The sequence below is a fragment of the Microchirus variegatus genome (assembly GCF_963457635.1).
Source record: "Microchirus variegatus genome assembly, chromosome: 20".
Classification (NCBI taxonomy): domain Eukaryota; kingdom Metazoa; phylum Chordata; class Actinopteri; order Pleuronectiformes; family Soleidae; genus Microchirus; species Microchirus variegatus.
The window spans coordinates 20,251,517-20,267,505 of record NC_139821.1 but is presented as its reverse complement, the minus strand read 5'-3'; the positions used below and the strand labels follow the sequence as shown (position 1 = coordinate 20,267,505).

The window sequence follows — 15,989 nt, the reverse complement described above, 5'->3', positions numbered from 1 at the left end:
CGCTTTAACAGAGAAAAGGTGTGACCTGAAGTGGACACTCCAGCTACACTTCTGTTAATGTGTTTGTAATAAACATATTTTGAATGCTTTAAAAGGGTTTGAGATTTAATACCAAATTTGACTTGTGACTTGAGACTGTGGAGACGCTCTAGCCTTTAAGAGGCAGAGCTTTCTTTCCAGCCTCATCTTCCTCTGGCCCATTTAATCAATGGCTTATCAAGCCAAGATAATACCAAGAGGGAGGGAGAGCAGATGAAGGGAGCTCTGTGGCCACAGCTGCCTGCCTCACAAGGAAATGCCTTTTCACTGCTCAGCACTACTGAACAATACAGGAATTATGTCCAGTAAAAGGACAGTTGTTGTGCATGTGGAGCATCCAGGATGCATGTTAAGAAAAAGGCATATAACCTATATATCATCATCTCACCATATTTCCACTGGAAGTTCCAAAACCTGTGCACAAATGGGCTTTTGACAGTGATGCAAATTCCTGCATTTCTAACACCGACAGCTCAAACTAGCAGGAGCGAAAAAAACGTTACAGCGCACATGTTGAAAAGTGGCACCGGAGCATCAGCATGATTATGCAAACAAAAAAAAACGTGTCGACTGGACAGCGGAGAATCTACAGATTCCAACTGTATCATTTTTATCACTCTACGACCAAGATTCACGGATCCAGCCCCAAAACAAGAGCAAAACAACAACTGACTTTGAAGAAATACAAGCGGAAATGTTGTCTTACCTTTGCTGTTTATCAAAACGGGTTATTTCCAACGGAACAAAACCACTTCTAATGAAGAACTGCACTTCCCAGCATGCTTTGAGAACAAATCCCGGTCTGATTGATCATTACAGAGCGACATTAGATCGTTCTGATTAGAGAAGGGCAAATGTCGGCACAAATGCGTCATATGTATTTATGTCCTTTTGAATTTGCTAATGAAGTGATTCACACGCATTTTGGGACCGGGGTCTGATTCTACCGGTTTAGAGGTTTAAAACGAGCTGCCAATCACCCTAATTGACCAAGGTAAGCCATAGCTATGGTGCTGCGTAACTAAAGACGCTGCAGAGTCACAGAGTTGTTATTACGCACCGCACAGGAAGCATCCATTTACAGCGAGTTATCTTTTTTTTTTTTTTTTATCAAAAAAAGTTCTGTTTAGATCTGTAGTGGCATATAAATACAATTAAATGTTTTTTTTTCATAATTTGGTACCTAAGAAATCTCAAATGGCACAGATGGTGCCAAGCTGTGCCAAAAGAGAGAACGCCTAGACATCTCTTTACTGAAACCTCTGTAATTTCACCCTGCTTCATTTCAGCAGCATCAGACTTTGCACAGCTCATGTCCACATGTTGTTACATGACCCCCATGTGTTTTTAAGCTCCTACTGCATATTTTAAAGGTGATATTTGCTTTAAAATGCCTAAAAAATCTTTTTTAGGCGAGAGAAAAAAATCCGTCGGTTATGCTGTGTTCCATGTACATTTACTCTGACACAGTGGCATTTACACTAAAACTTGCACCTCTGATGGAATCTCACAAGTGCTATCTGTATTTTGATACCAAGATAATCCACATAGAGCTTGTAATTGCAGAGATTTACTCTATTTAGTTTGGGCATGTCATTTTCAAGCATGTACTCCAAAATGAGGGTCAGGGAAGAAGTGGTTAATCATCTGGTTCAGGGTATACATACTTGGTCACGAAACGGTAGTCGTAAATCACCATCATCTGCTCCTTAGCAGTCAAGAAACATCCAAATCATTATCCTAGTTTTCATATGGATGTCATGAGCTGACAAGGCGTGGGTGGAGATGAGGAGGCGGCCAGTTTCACTCTGTATGTCAGATGATTGGACATCAGAGCTTCCGGATCTGGATGATGACAGGTGTGAAAAGAGTGGCCAGGTTACCACGGTAACATCTTTACTGTTTCTAGCCTTCCACACCTCCACTGCCTTGGTGTGTTCTGCGTGTGTCATCAGAAAGGAAAGAAGGGCTGCATGACCATTATGCCACGTCCACATTGGAAGCCTGTGCAGTGCATAATGGCAGCACGGCTGTGTGTCGGGCACATCTTTATTATTTGCTTTATTCAGTTATAAACATACCAAATACTTCTCTGTGCTCAACTCAAGGCTCTTCAGTGTAAAGCTGCGTATGTGTTGGTCCTGCAAATATGTCACAATAAAGCTTTACTGAAATCGATTCAGGGAATGGAAAAAAAATAGAATCATTTGGCTTCAAAACAGGAATAGAAAGTGTTGTGTTTGTGGTATGTAGATATAGATGCTTAAACTACAGTTGCAGGAAATTTCACAATTTGTTGCTGTGGGGGCAGCAAAATGTTTTCAACATACGATATCAGCTGTCAGTCACACTGGTGTCCACTCATATGTCTATATTCCTCTAAATGGGAACTTACTTTCCAATTTGACATCATATGCTATTGAAGAAAACCCGGGACAAGTGATTGAGTCCCTTAACTCCTAAGAAATAATGTATGCTTTCCATAGTTATACATTAAAGTAAGAGATAGGCTAATTTTCCCATTGACTCCATTAAAATTCTGATATTTTTGCAACCAGAGTTGTCAATTTGAGGATATTCAATATATTTGTATACATTGGCAAGACTATATCCTCTTTTTAAATGGTCAGGGGGTTACTGGCCAATAAATGAGGCTTTTAAATAATTCAAACTCTCATTATTCTATTGGCCTGTTAAAGCCCATTATTGGTCAACCTTCAGATCACTTAGTCACTGTGGTCTTTTTCAGCCTTGCTATGAGGCTGTTTGCCTGCTATTTCCATAGCGTGGACACATTCAAACATGTAACGACCTGATTCATGCAGCCTCCGAGATGCTTTTAATTAAAAGCCCTGACGTGTGACTGAATCTCAGTAGGCTGATGGAATGACTCTAACATTTGACTGACATCCATCTCCAGCTGAATAATTGGCTGAGGCCTGTCGGCTGACAGACATCGTGCTCCAGGATTCTGCCGCTGCTCTGCACCACGATTTCCAGCAAGATGCAGAAAACATTCTGCTCCACAGCAGATAGAGTGCTTAACTAGTCACCTCATGAATCATGCTGCACTGCTTTGTTTTCCTTATCTGCCTCACTCCATTGTATCTGATTATTGAATTACTTTTGCTCTTTTGTTTGTTTTGAGGCAATTTTACATCAGCATAGTTGCAGACATGGTGTATTTCTGTATCTCTCTACCACACAGTGTTCTTGAAGCCTAAATGGAATGTGCAAAGTGACAGAATAGCTTTTGGATGTGGAGAGAACCCTGGGCCATACTTTCCACGTGTACGTGTACGGAAAAAAGGCCCAGGTTTCGTCATCCACAAATTTCTACAGTTGTCAAAGCAGACCCTACTCATAAGCATACCTCTAGTTTGAGTCCATGTGGTTTGTATGCTATACATCAAAATCCACTACATTTGGCATTATCTGTATTTGTATGCTCACTGGAGGTGGTGAGGAGGCCACATTGGTTTTCAATTCACTATACTGCCAGGTATTGTTAGAACCATCTCATAATGAACATTGGCCGTTTCTCAATATCCATACTTGTGCGTACTTGCCCGTACTTGCGTACCCCCGTACTTGTGAAAACGTCATCAGCCTCAGTCCAAGTTCTGTTCCATTTCTCAAGAACGCGAGCAGCGAGTACGGTTCTCATACGGTTCAGCAAGTGTTCTCGCTCCGCCCATTTTACCAAGTATGCATCGGGTGGTGACTTGAGCTTACTTGGGAAAGCCATATATCCCAGAATGCATTTCGGCGGAATATAGCAGGATAAAATACAAATATAATCCTGAAAATAAATATTTTTCTTTGAATTATAGATTTATATTAAAGTCGCACTGTCATTGTATATGTATTTTCATATAATGGACACTATTTTATAGTGTATAAAATATTTAAAATGTGAAAATAACAACAATATATGTATTTATTAAAAGTATTTTATATGTTCATTCATCAACACTGTAGGTGGCAGTAATGAGGCTTAAGTGCTTTGCGCCACCCGCCATTCAAACAGTAGAACAAGGAAGCACGCTGCTGTTCCAATTGAAGAATTGTGCTCGTGTTCTCCCGTGCTTGGCAAGTATGTTCTTCAGTCGTACTTCTCAAAGAATGTACTGTACAAGTAAGCAAGTACATACTGGCATACTTGGGTATTGAGAAACGGCCACTGCTTTGTGTAACATTGGAATTGTCCAGGGACAAACACAAACTCTCAAGAGCTCTATTGTCTTGCATTGGACATCGAGAGTGACTCATTCAAGCTTTAAAAAAGTATTCAGGCCAGTAAGCAAAAATGTCTCAAACTTTTTTCGATTCTATTTATTTCCACTTCTTCACAGTTTTCTCCTCTATTTGCCTCCCTGTCTTTGAAAACTTATACTCCTTATACAGTTTCTTCATTGTCAGATTAGATTAAGAAAGCTATATTGTGAGGTCGTGGGGAAATGCAGCTGTCTTGCTGTGACTGCTCCAGCTTCCATAATCTTTTTTATCACTGCAGAGGCCTGTGGCTCCGAGTGATTCAGTCAGGTGTGTAGGGTGAGATAAAGGAAGGGGAGATTGTAATCCACTTTTTTTTTTTAAAGCTAGAATACAAGCATCAAGGTTAGCCCAGCAAAGAAAATACAGGAAATATTAGGGATCAAGGTGATAACACTATAGCACAATAATCCACTAAATTGGCTAAACAACCATTGGATGAAAATGTTTTTTCAAGCAATTGGGAGTTAAATATGCAATATAGAGGTTAAAAAAAGTCAATTCCAGCATCCATTGGGGGAGTCACCCAAGAAGTCACACTTTTGGAGTGTGGTTGTATAAGGTACTGACAGTGAGTGCCTACTTTGCCGAGCATCCGCATGAACCAACCTGGGACATGGTGACTCACTCTTGCAGAAAACTTGGCTGCCAGAGAGAACACAGTAAAAAAAAAAATGTTTTGCCTCTTAATAAACTGCTCACCTAATAAAATCTATGCCAGCTTTAGGCTGCAATATCTGAAATATATGTCCACTGCTGTATCTCACCATTAGTCAGCCCTTTCCAACAAGACACTGACGTGTGTGTCAGTTTTTAAAAATGGTCACTCCTTATGCCAAAGTTCATAGAGAGAATAAGAGATTTTACCTCCCAGCACACGAATTGCTGATCTGTGCTGCTGGTTTGAATGTGTTGTTGAAATCTTTTGTTCATATTTATCTCAGTGACACAAACTTGCCAAACTAAGGAGCAGTAGACCAAAATGACCATTTTCTTCATGGAGTTGGGTGTGTGAGAGTGAGCGCACACCTTAAGCTGATAGAGTTTATTTGATGAGCCTTTTGTGAAGTGGCTAAAATCTGTTGTAACCCCACTGGCAGCCATGCGGTTTGTGTGTAATGATGAGAAAAACCACATTAGCCTGCTCAACTTGGTGTACACATTACTACAGTAAGATATTATTGTTTGGGGCTCTTTATTTTACGTTACCATATTGTCTCATATCGTCTCAACTTATGCCATAATGGGAACCATTAAGTTGGTCACCTTAGCTGTTGAGACATGTCGTTTTCCCCTAACGATGTTCAGTCCAGACCTAGCCCTGGGGACATACATTGCCCATGTGTGGCCTCATATAGACATGAATAAAATCACTTGTGTTCAGTCAGTTAATGGCTTAATGTTTAATAGAGTAATGTCAGATTAAATTGTGCTAATACTTTCTAATTCTCAATCAATGATATAGCTTTCTGGAAAACTGCACCTCCACCAGATGTTTAGCATCCAACTCCTCTGTTTGAAATGCTGCACTTCACACACGTATGCAGTTAACCGGAAAGGTTAAGGTAAGAATGACTTCCTCTCCCCACGATTCAGCTCGTGCTGAAGGAATAATAGCTTGCTCGTGGGAATAAGAAGCTCTCCATTACTCCATTGGCCTTGATGGAAAATCAACAAGAGGTCATAAGAGCCACTGGAGGTTGTGGCTCTGGGAAGAGCTTTTAATGGGTAATTGTCTGATGAGATTTGATCTTAAGAGCACATTGTTGGCTATAGAGGATTGTGCTGCTGAACCGACATCAACATGCAGCAACTAAATCTGTCATAAGTGTCCAAACACTGCCTATTCACCTTCATCCAAGGGGGTGGGGGCGACTGGGAATGATTTCTCTTACGCACACACACACAAAGAACAGCAGTGTGAGTGTGAGTCGCTGGGAATTTGACTTAGCGGTGTCAGTGCCAAGTGGTGTCAGTGCCTCGGTGTCCGGGTCGGCTCGCGGGTCTCGTTACACGCGCCATGTTGCGCTCAGGGTGGCTTCCTCATCACACATCCTGCGCTGTGACAACAAGGTGAGACAGATGGGAGCAAACACTGGCTTCCCTGATACACTGTGTCGCACAACCACAGCCATGTGACCGCACGATTGGAAAAATATGAAGCTGCCGCACAGCTTTGACTGTGGGGTCACAACACAGGTGCAAGCATATTACGTCAAACAAGTTTACAATTAGGCTCGTCACAATCATAACATAATTGTCTGATTGCAAATATGTGTTCTAACTCTTCAGAAAAACAGCTGGATGAAGGAGAAATGTCGTATTTTTATCACTTGCTCACTTCGCAGAGGCTGCCATCCTGATCCGACATGTTTCTACAGCGGCCTCAAGGGATTTTTGTTTCACATTTTTAAAGCAGGATCTCACTACTCAAACGATGGTGAACTGCTTTGTGCACGTAAAAGTGAGGAAGACGAAGCAGGAAACAGCAGAAACAGTGAGCGAGCGAAGCCCTGTGAAAGATTATGTACATCCTTTTTCTATAGCTTGCTATTTCCTACCTATTGGACCTGTAATGAAAAATGCATAGTAATTTAACCAAATACCTTTGAACCTGTGAAAGCCTTGCTTTATAGTCTACAAGCTGCCACCTTATCTCCCCAGAAAAAGACATTAAACATCACAATGGCTATAAAAAAATAATAGTTCTGGATTAACATGGCCTTTCCTAATCCGGTGAAGGGTTGAAAGACAGTTGTTGGGAGTCTAGTTGCATATCATTTCCTGTGGCACAGCTGAGCCAGGAAGAACATTTCTTCCTGACTATTTGTCCACATATAGCTGATTGCTATTAAATAATTTAAAAGTTGCACAGAGCTTCATTGTGATAATACTGTGGGCATTGTTCAGTGTGATGTTCAGTGTGACTGTGATGTTTACATACACCATGTGTTTCATGTAGACACCACCTGCTATTGTGGATTATTGTAATCATTTAAGGTGCCACCTCAAGAGAGGAAAGATATTAATCCATCAGTTTAATATCAGAAGCCATGAATCTCTGGTTTCATAGATTTCCGATTGATTTCTGTGACAAAACAGCCGACACGTGCATTGTTTGTCTTGGGATTGGCCAGTACCCGGAAGTGACATATTCAGCACACCCGCTCTCAGAAGCGCAGCTCCCCCCTCTGGAACGGTGGATGCACTGCTCCTCATTATCAAAACATTGTTTTAACAATGTTTAAAAATAGTTTCTTCACAGTCCCTTTGACAACCTTTGACCCAGAGTCAGACCCAGAGTCAGAAGACACCTCCACAACGGACGTTATTCTTCTTCTGCGGTTCAATGTACGCAACCGGATGTACCCGGACTAGTGCCCGGAGCAGGAGAATCTGCTGTTCAGGAGAACCGCTGTTTATGTAACCGGACCGGGTTTTTTCAGAGGTCTCGCTGAGCCCGAGATTACAATAAAACACAGCGTTCTCAGCAGTGGCTGAACTGTTTGTTTAGAACCTTCAGGGCTTCGTAAACAAGGTAAGAACGCAGATACACACTAAAAAACTGCGTTAATTGGAACTTCCGGTCTAGGTCCGCTTTAATGATTTAAAAACAGACCTACCTGGTTCTGAGATTGGTATACGGTTTTGTAGAACATCCCACATTGCTTGACAGCCCACTGAGGTTTGCAGCGATCTGCCATTTTAGGAGGCTCCTCTATACCACTGCAGCTGGCATCACAATGCCTGGCAGGAGATGTATGACTGCCACTGTAGGCTCAAATCCTTGCTTAGATACCAGCAGCCTCATATCCTCTTTCCCTTTTGTGAAGCCCAGGGCTTGTGGAGACAAAAGGGACAAATTGAGGCCAAAGTGAGTTAAATAGCAAGAGTTGTATGCTCCACAAAAGCCCATCATTAAACATAAAGGACACATATTCCTCCCCTCCTTTCACATCCCAGAGGAGCAACACAGATAGAAGCAACAGGGTTGATGGCAGTGGTAATTAAATGCATTAAGAGCCTTGTTTTCAGCCATAATTTCAGGAGGTTTGGTTGAAAGAAGCAGGCAGACATTCCTACTTTGACCAGTCCCATTTTAGCTTTGGCTTCGATTCATGTGGAGAGTAACAGAGGTAGAGCACACTGACCAAAATAGATTGGCTATTGGCTTTTTAATTTATTTGCATTCATATACCGATTGATGTTAATAGAGATTAGACAAACCTTGTCAGGCGGAAAAAAAAAATCTGACCCTGGAGTTTGTCTCTCAAAAATGGAACTCTTGGCCTGGATATCAGCTATTTCCACAGAGTTAAACAGTAACCAGTATTTTAATATTCATAAACATTGAAAGTTGCCTCTAGGTGTTTATCTGTTGCTAGATGATGTAGCTGATAGGTTCCAAGATTGGGGCAGATCTGGTTTCTTCCCCCTTTCCTTCCCTTCAAGTACACAACTACATTATCTTCTCTTGTCATTGTACAAAAAAGTGGTTTTGTTCTGCACCAGAGTTTGACTGCACTGGTAGCAGGCTATTTATATTTGTGCTGGTTGGCTGCATTTCTATATTTTCTCAGTATAAAAACTGGCTATTGCCAGATTAGATTGTCTGGCTGTGGAATGAAGCACTTGGGTGGGTCTTGGTTCAGAGTATTGACTTAGGTCATTTTAAGGCCAGTGTAGAATTCTAGATGAAAACGACATATATATAGAAAAACTGGTTTTAGGAAAAGAGTAAATTCAAAGTCTAGTTATTGAAAAGTCTTTGCAGATGATATTTTTTTAGGTTATGTGTCCTGGGAGAGAGCTCCTGTAACTAGGTTTCTGAAGCCCATCACTGCTAGAGCAATGTGACTAATTTAATAGGCTCCACCTGTCGGTGTTTTCTGAGCGCCTCAGGGAGCTACATGCTGTGCGGAGCTACTCTCTTACCAGGATGGCCTGCTGTGACAACATTGGGCTCAATACGGTAGGCACTCAAGCCGTGAGCTGAATCGATCCCAGCCGACACAGGGCGAAAGATGGGGTACACCTTAGACAGGACACCCGTCAATTGCAGGGCCAACACACTGTGGCAGAAAACCAGAGTACCCGGAGTAAACCATAAGTAGGATTGGATCACAAATTAGCATTCCGCTTGTCATGCCATTACATCCCTCAGTTTGTGACTGTCCTTGGCTTATAATCACCAGTGAGAGGGCGCACGTGTCCGAAATAACGTCCTCTCCACCACTATGTGTTGACGTATGGATCCAAGGGAAAATTGGCTGACTACATTTGTGCTCATCTCTATTCCACGACCCGCTGTGGTGACCCCTAAATGGACAAAACAAAAGAAGAAGAAGAGGATATGGCATAAAGAAGATTGCACGGTTTAGGAGTCTCAGAGAGTAATTTTTATTTTTGTTTTAGTAACACAGGGAAGAAGTCTGTCTGGAAACTTCACACCTCTATAATACTTTACTGTAGCTTGTTAGATGTGCGAAAACAAAAGTGTAAATGTGTGAATAAGAGAGGCTTACAAAAATTGTAAAAAAGCGCTTCACTTCTCTGTACTAATGAAACCACTATGTGCATCGTTAGACATTATCTCTTTGACTTCCTGTTTATTTAGATTTATTTGCGCCTAACAGTTTGGAGTGTATTGAAACTTTGCATTCAAACCATAATGTCTCTATACTGCACCTCTGAGATGTGGATACCTGACCCAAGCCCAATAAGTCCCAATTAACTAGATTCTTACAAATCAGATTCAGAAATCCTGCACAGTATTTGGGTTTCGTGCAATCTTGGCTATTTTTTTTTTTTATGTAAAATGCATTTTATTTTATCAGTGTGCATTGTGACGATCACTACATTGCACTTGTCTGCAATCAAGTAGTTAGAAACATTAGGGACAAGTACCACAAACTACACTGCCTCAGGCTTGGGTCAATTTTGCACAAAAGATAAAACTTTTGCCTTTTCAGCTCGTACTTTCTCAGGCTTAACTACAATCGTTCACTAACTGAAACAGTTGTGGATGACGTAAAGGTCCAGTGTATAAAAATGAGTGACATCTAATGATGAATCTCTTTTCCTATAAGCGTGTCAAATAAAGGAAGTGGCCTTCACTTATCATAAAGGATGGAAAGATGGAACATGGAGGCACAAGATGGCAGTCTTTGTAAAGCAAGGGCCTTGCCTAAAACAAAGGCTATGAAATGTGTTCGATCGTTTCCAATTTGAACCAACAAAACCTCTTAAAAATACTGACAAATGGCGTGGATTTTATGGTCATTTGTCCTACTTTCCACACTGCTATCTTAAGACATTCGGACATAAACGCTATGTTAGATGCAAAAATTAATCCTGGCATTGTACATTAATAAAATACCAATTAGTTAAGCAAATAGCATTATCTGGCAACATAATAATCATTCAACTAGAATAACAGTACTACATCTCATTATAATACATAGACATCAAGGTTATGTTTATGGTCTTGTAAGACATTGTTTACTGTGATTACTGTTGTTCATGTTAGATGTGAAATATTGTTATAATATCATGATAATAGCTTCAGGGCACAGAAGATACACAAACACAGAACCTTGTTTTTTTTATATCTTAGTGAGGACTTATCATAGACATAATGCATTCCCCTTACCTGTCCCTTAATCATCACAACAAAATACCTAACCCTAACCTTAACCTTAACAAAATGTTCCCACAAGGTCAAAATATCCTCACAAGGGTTGTATGCTTCTTGGACTTTACACATATATAAATAGGCACACACACACACACACACACACATTCTTGTACTTGCTGCATACTGAGGACTGGGTTGCTGACAAAGTGAGGACCAGCATTTCCCCTTTATAAATCAACACAATTACAAATATCTACTTCATGAATGACATCTACAAAGAACTACTGGTTGCAGTACCATAAAATGTCTGCAGGTGAAGCCCCAGAGCAAAAAGGGCTGGAAAACTTTTTCGATGTTTCTTTTTTATTTTGTAATTTTTGGTCCAAAATTTGACAAAAACGTCATATTATACTATGTCGTCCAAAATTTGAAAAAATCTTTGACAAAACATTTTTGGTCCAAAATTTGACAAAAACGTCATACTATACTATGTCGTCCAAAATTTGAAAAAAAAAGTCATACTATACTATGTTGTCCAAAATTATTATTATTATTTTTGACAAATTGAGTATAGCATGTTATAGCAACCTAAGGAAATGATTTCCATGAAAACAAAGTGAGGACCGGCCAAAATGTCCTCACTCCGTAAAAAATGACCTCACTTCAGGTCCTCGGTATGCCGCAAGTACAAGAACACACACACACACACACACACACACACACACACACACATTTTATATGTAAATTGCATATACTTGCAGGAACATTTGCTCACTCAAATGTTCTTACCACTCTGCGCTCCATGATAGTGACTATGTGTCAGCGTCTGCCAGCAGCCTCCAGGATCCGCTCCTCCTCCTGCACTTTGAACACTGCATGCTGGGGACTTAAAGGACAAATATTAGTGCCAGGCTGAGACTCACTACTCGTACAGATCTATCACTCGTTTTTTACAAGTCAAATTGAAAGGGCAGAAAGCGAGGAGGGGAGAACAGAGGAGACAGGAGTGAGTGGAAAAGGGAAAGGTTTGACAGAAAGAGAGAGGGGGTTTGGGGAGGGGAGTGCAGCCTGCAGCTATGTGTGAAGAATGCTGTCATCATTATTCAAATTTGATGCAAATTCCGTCCTTCCAACTGATGCCACATTTTGCTTGAAATGGGACTTTGAATCAAGACAGGGACAATATGAGGGAGGCGAGTAAGTAGAAAGCATCAGAAGAAGATGAATCCAATCAAAACAGAGCCAGTGATACAGAGAAGCCGTTATCTTAGGCACAGGCGCAGAACCCTTTTCCTGCTGATTGAATCACTTTTACTTCAAACTCCCACCCTTCCCTTCTCGTGCAATGTCGATTTGCCATACCAAAGGGCACCGTAATTTGACTTGACCATTGAGGCCTGAAAATCAGTTTCATCAATATGTGGGAAAAAAAGAAAGAAAACCCTTCCCATCTTCTCTCTGTGGTTTAGTTATTAACCGCCATTTTCATTCCTCTGACTGCAGGGAAGCATACTAACACTTCAATGGCAGCATGCAGGGATAGCACATATGTAAGAACTGTGGGATTGTTGTTAATCAGTTGTATGATATCCACGTTTTACCTATACCTTTTCACACATTTGTGTCCAATTGGTACTTTAACAACCGCAGCTAATTATTAGTTCATTTATCTTCGTTTAAGGCTTTCACGTTTCCAAAAATCGAATTCAAATGAATTTAATGTGACATGCATGCCCACACAGACAAATATAAAGTCATTATTTATTACTGCTCTTACCATTGCTCATGCGAGGTTGAACACTTGTTGTCCCATTTGTGATATTTAACAGCGGTTTCTGGTGTATTTAGCGAAAGCCGGCGATCGTGAGTCGAATCACGACCCTTTCAGCCATATTTCAATTCACTGATTGTGTGAGATCTGTACTCGGTCATGTAGGAAGTACTGAATGATTGGGTGAACAAATCTTTTTAATTACCTGATTCTAATGATTCAGTACACACAAGTACATAGGGCTGGGAGAGTTTATCAATTCTGCGATATATATCGATTTTCCCAGAAAGTATTGATTTTCAGCCGCGAGTATCGATACATTACGTCCCAGTCAAATCCCCTGTGTTCCAGAAAATCACTTTGTCCCATTTAAACATTTCAGAAAATGATGTAAGAATATCCAATTATATCGAATTGTATCGAATCGTATCGTTGGCTGAATATCGTGATATATATCGTATCGTGAGCTGATTATCGTGTATCGTAGAGTATAGCTACAGCCCTACAAGTACAGTCGAATTGAGTAGAGCCGAGTCGTGGAAAGGACCTTTGTTGTCATTATACAACTAAAATTGCAAGGCCAGATGGAAGGTTGATCGGAGCCACTGCGACTGAGGGGACCAACCTGACTGAGTGTGTCAAACATTCATACATGTTTTGATGGTGGGCGGAAACCCACACTGACATAAGGAGAAAGGGAGAAGATCACTCACAGCACGCACTGAGGTAGTCGTGGCCACAGCCTTTTATCAGACTCAATGTGACATTTACACGTTTTAGCTTTTGCATGTGTAACAACGTCATAGCAATACGTCTAATGCCAGGCGTGAAGTGGCATACATATGGTTGCCCATGAGTCACCAGACCGCCAGATAGACATATTAATACCGGGACTGGATGGGGCCCAATTGGTAGAAATAGGTTTCCACACAAAGCATTTTTAATGACACAAGCGAGTGCTTTTCTAAATGGCTTTGCCATGGCAACAGCTAAGAAGACTTATTCGTATCACACTGTTTGACAGCCACAGGGGAAATATCTATCTATCTATCTATCTATCTATCTATCTATCTATCTATCTATCTATCTATCTATCTATCTATCTATCTATCTATCTATCTATCTATCTATCTACAGTACAGTACGTCACTATTGCTTGTATCCTGAGTGGTCACCAGCCGATTACAGGACCAAGATTCTGGCGCACATGGGCAAAACCACACAGAGAGAGAAGGTTCCACAGAGCTTCCAGTGCTAACCACTGCATACCATACCTTGTTAGAATATTAATATCTTTATGTATTATTCAAAAGACTTGCATACCTTCGGGTTTACAAGTTCACTTACAATATGTGTCTGTAATATCCTGTGCCTGGCATGGACATTTGTATTTATTTCATGGTTTCCCAAAAGTAAAAGTTAGCCATGCAATAACTCAAGGCTGCTGAAACTCTGACATTTCATCTTAAAAGCTTCATGTTCAGAGACTGTGCTTCCCCGAGCACAAAGCGGCTCGATGAAAGCTCCCTATACATTTGTCTCAGAGGTGTGACTCGTCTTTTAAATTTCTCTGAAAAATTGTTGAAGCGTGCCTCGTCATCAGCATATTAAAGGTCACATAAAGTGGTCCTGCTGCACATGTTAGTTATGGAGGTCTACTTACATACATTGAGTTGTTTTTATGGTCAAAAACCTCCTAGTTGCTGTAAACGAGCCGATAAATCCTCTTTTCTGACGGTGTTTCCCAGCCGCGAGACTTTAGACTCGAATCTCTCAACCCGGAAGTGACATATTCAGCACACCCGCTCTCAGAAGCACAGCTCCCCCCTCTGGAACGGTGGATGCACTGCTACTCATTATCAAAACATTGTTTTAACAATGTTTAAAAATAGCTTCTTCACGACTCCCTGCCGCAGTCCCTTTTATGACTTTCACCCGGAGTCAGACCCAGAGTCAGAAGACATTGTCGCTCGTGAAACACGTCCACAACGGACGTTATTCCTCTTCTGCGGTTCAATGTACGCAACCGGATGTGCCCGGACTAGTTCCCAGAGTAGGAAGATCGGCTGTTCCGGAGAACCACTGTTTACGCAACTATAACGGGATTTTCAGAGATCTCGCTGAGCCCGAGATTACAATAAAACACAGCGTTCTCAGCAGTGGCTGAACTGTTTGTTTCGAAACTTCAGGGCTTCATAAACAAGGTAATGACGCAGATATACACTAAAAAACAGCGTTATTTGGAACTTCCGGTCTAGGTCCGCTTTAATAAACAACTTTGGACAAGAAACCATCTTAAAGAGCAAACACAGATTTACCATCTGCAAATTTATCACCACCTCTTCTTCTTCCTGCTGTGTTTAATGACTAACCTCCAGAGACCCTCCAAGGAAGGTGCTGACAGCAACTGAGGTGTCAGTCACTTTAAAGGATTGGACAAAGGGCCCATGAGCACCAGGTATTCTACAAAGGGCTTTAAAAAAATCTGTCACAGCCTCGCAGCTCTGCAAGGAGCAGCAATCAAAATGAACCAAAACAATGGAGAACGTCAGCTACTCCTGGAGAGTAGTTGAGGCAACTTAAAAGCTGAACTAGGCAAGTTTTTTTTCTTCCTTTGTGAATCCTCCCAGCTGTCTTTGACTTAAACACAGAGAAGCAATGCGTCTCTACTGACTGTCAGAAGGTAGATTCACTCTATTAATCCAAATTAAATTCTGCTGAGATGCCGCCTCTGCTGCCAAATCTACTCTTCGGCTCAGAGGTAAAAAAATAAATACCTGGAGTTAGATGCCTGTCACCTCATTAGCAGCCAGGCAGCTGCATTTACCGTCTTTGACTCCCCAAATCTTTATTTTCTTTGCTTATCTTTAGTGAACAACATCACTGACTGACCCTGTAGTGCTGGATGGAAGAAAATACATTTTTATATTTAAGAAAAGATCACTATTAGATGTAAAATAAGCTAGTTAGCTGTTGCTAAAAGAGGCGTCGTGAAAAAAAAGTCAGCTGTGTCCGAGATTCATTGCTTGCCTGCCTCCATCCACCTTGACCTTGCAGCTTTAAAGTTCAGTGGCCCTATAACAACGTAACACAGCAACGTTGTTAATAATTCACACATTGTTATATGTTACACTTTGACACTGGAACAAGTGGGCTGACCTGTTGACATGGACAAATAACCCTTGAGCCTCAAGAAAAATGGATGCAATTGATGCTGGCAATGTGTAGAATTGATGTTGCTATATTTGTCACATTTTAGTATTTGCA

At 41.1% G+C, this 15,989-nt stretch overlaps 1 protein-coding gene across 1 annotated transcript in view; it reads left to right on the top strand.

Annotated features, from left to right (window-relative positions):
- Positions 1 to 15,989, top strand: part of tmem178bb (transmembrane protein 178Bb) — a gene marked incomplete at both ends in the record, with an annotated part of 105,622 nt that overhangs the window by 17,585 nt on the left and 72,048 nt on the right. The gene's annotated exons all lie outside the window — the stretch shown is intronic.